This window comes from Lycium barbarum, chromosome 7, assembly GCF_019175385.1.
Source record: "Lycium barbarum isolate Lr01 chromosome 7, ASM1917538v2, whole genome shotgun sequence".
Classification (NCBI taxonomy): domain Eukaryota; kingdom Viridiplantae; phylum Streptophyta; class Magnoliopsida; order Solanales; family Solanaceae; genus Lycium; species Lycium barbarum.
In genome coordinates, this window is record NC_083343.1 from 126,543,286 (window position 1) to 126,546,780 (window position 3,495).

Consider the following 3,495-nt stretch of genomic DNA (forward strand, 5'->3'; position numbering starts at 1 on the left):
TATACTATATATACATATACTATATATACTTAATATATATACTATATATACTTATATATAGGTATAACTTAATATATATACTATATATACATATATACTATATATATTTAATATATATACTATATATATTTATATATAATATATACTATATATACTTATATACTATATATACTTATATATGTGTATAACTTAATATATATACTATATATACTTATATATATGTACTATATACTATATATACTTACTTATATACTTATATACTATATATACTTATATACTATATATACTATTTTTTCTATATGTACTATATATACTTATATATGTTTAAGTATACTATATAACTTAATATACTTATAAGTATATTCTTAGTATATTTTAGGTATATTCCTAACTTAATAAAAGTAAAAATATGAACACAAGTAAATAGAAGAAAGCTCAATGAGCCATATATTTTATTCATTTTTGGATAACATTTATTTGCAAGTTGTATTTTTTTTAACTTGCAAATAATACATGAGTTGTACAAAAATAGTAGAATAATAAAATCACCAATTTTGAACCATTTCGTTAATTTCCCCCACATCATATTCGGTCATGGAAATATCTTCAAAGTCTTCCATTTGGTCCGGTCCACTAGCTATCAAATCTTCAATTTCTTCCTCTTCGCCTTCCTCCGCTTCTGAGTTTTGGTTGCGTCGCTCCGATCTAATCCAATCTCGAATGCACACTAGTACTTGCAAGCTAAAGCCGGATAATGAATGTCTATGGTCTCCAATTTGCTGTCTTCCTTGGCTAAATGCGCTCTCCGAAGCCACGGTTGATACTTGAACCGTAAGGATATCTCGAGCCATTCTTGAAAGTACTGGATAGCTTGCCTTGTACTTCTTCCACCATGCTAAGACGTCCACCTCATCCAGTTGGCTGATATCCACATTTGGCTGCATCAAATAAAAGTTAAATTCATCAAAGTTTGCAGTAGAAGAAGAAGTTGGCTGTGAATGTAAAACTTTTAAACCCGACAAGCCCTTTTTGCTACTCTGAGAAGTAGTAGGGCGTGGAGCAACGGGTGTAGCACGTTATTCCAAACTAGAATAATGAGTAAAAACACTTCTAAATGTTACACTCCATAATAATCCGTGCTACTGTGTTAAAACAAGAAAGAATGAGTTAAGAAGGTTCAAGGAAAGTTAATCGAGTTAATAAGAATATCGTTATATATATGGTTGTCTTAAGTATCTCGAGGTGACATGGTAACCTAAAGGATTTGAAATCGCGTTATGAGTATGTATATGAGGTAATGCGTGTGACCTTTTAAAGTATTTGAGATTATTAGTAATGATATAGAAGATGGACAAAATATATGAACATACTTTTGCGATTGGAGTTTCGTCGAAGCTGTGTGAGTTCTCTAATTATGTTTAAGGTTATTGTGATTCTCTGGACCTTTCGAGATGTGTATATGGATATTTATTGATGTATACAAGTGTGTATATGTATGCATAAGAGGTTACATGAGGTTGGAAGAGGATTAGAAGTTAAACGAAATGAATCGGAACAACTTCAATAAAATCTCGGACCCGATTTTAGTCTATATTGTAGGAGGCATATCTCCTAGTATATGAGAAGTTTTAAGGTGTTTCAAAAGCCTAAAACGAAGTTCATCGAGTCTAGTTTTCAATGAAACAAACCGCTTGTCAAAACGATATCGGGGTAATGAGATATGGACGATGCAAGTTGGATGAGCGGGGATTAAGACTTAAATGTTCACAATTTTTCAATTGTGGCCGTGTGGGCCCCACAAACACAAGGCAAAAATCAGATTTTTGCCCATGCTCAGTTGGGGGAACGTGCAAGACCCCTTGGGCAGAAAAATATCCAACTTTGTTGACCAAAAGTTGCATGCCAACTCATAATTCCCAATGCCACAAATTGAACAAGAGAGAGAAGCTCTCATCTTCTCCGACTAGAGAAAGAGAGCCACGGCTATGGCAGCTCCTCCACCACAAAAAAAAAATCAGTTTTCTTCCTCAAATCAACTCTTCATCTAGTGTACAAGAACGTGTAGTAGTTGTTGGAAAGAAACAAGGGGGTGTAGCACCTCAATAGGGTTGAAGATTCGGCCAAAGTGAAGAACAAGTTGTAAGGTAAGAATGTTTATTGTTTTTGTGTTGCATGATGATTTGAATGTATAGTTCATGAAGGTTGTTGTTGGATTGTTGTCGTAGTTGAAGTAGAGAGTGAGCCGTGAGTGTTGGGGAAGCCATGGTTGGTTTCATTTTGTATGTATTGTTGGTGAATTGAATGGGTGTCAACATATGTAAATGAACAAAGATTGTACAAGTTGGTTTATGATGTTGTATGTTGGTATTGGACTGTTTTGTGAGGGAGTTAGTGAACTGTTTTTACTTGATATTTTGATTGTTATTATCATGAATTTCATGATGGAAATGAAGGTGTTTAATGGTTGGAGTTGAAACTAAAATCGTTTGTGAGTTGTTGTAAGGATTATAGAAATGACGATGTAGTTTAGTTGTGTACGAATTGATGTTGTATTTGTCGTGTGGATAGCTGGTCATAACCTACTGAAAATATATGAAAAGAAGGCATGAAATAATGTGTAAGAATCATAGGTGGTTTGCTTAGTATGTTCGTAAATGTTTGCAAGAATTCCGAACATTGTTTAGGGACTGTTTTGGACATGTTATTGGATTGTTTTGGACATGTTGTGGTAATGGACTGTTTTCTAAAAAGTTTAAATGAGCCATGTGTTGTAGGCTTTAATGGAATCATGTTTAATCTCCTTGTGCATGTATTGGAAATGGATTGAATGTGTTGTGGTTTGGATGAATGGATGAAAATCATGAAGTTGTTATAGTTGTGTTGAAGCCGTGTAAAGGGGCTGTTTTAGGGGAAATTATGGACTGTTTTGTGCCAAGTTTTGATTGTTGTTGTTATGAACATTGTGGTATATTGTATGTATGTTGAATATGTGAATTTAGGTGTTAAAGAAACAAATCAAATTGAAGTACGCAAGCAGTCCAAAACAGTGGACTGTTTTAAGGTTAGAAGCAAATTAGTGAATGTTGAATATTGATTGTTGCTATGAACGTGTAGTGAAAGTGAAGCTTAATGATTCAAGTTGAAATTGAAATGGTTTGTGGGCTGTTATAAGAATAAATATGAGGCTGAAACAGTTCCGATAATCGCATAAGTAATGTTGTAAACGTGTTGTTGTCGTTGTAATTGAAGTTGGAAAATTGCGAAATAGAAATTGTAGTGTTGTGTGTGCTGTTTGGCCGTGAGTATGGGACAGTTTTGAATGATGTATGGACTGTCCAAAGTCCCTTAAATCATGTTTATATAAGTTTGGATTGATACATGAAAGAATGACTAGCAATATTAGCTTGTAGCACTAGTTGGTTTGAATGCGAACGAAACGTCGTCTAAATGTTAGAAAGGGATTGTGAGTGTCAAAATACGTATCGAATTCCCTCG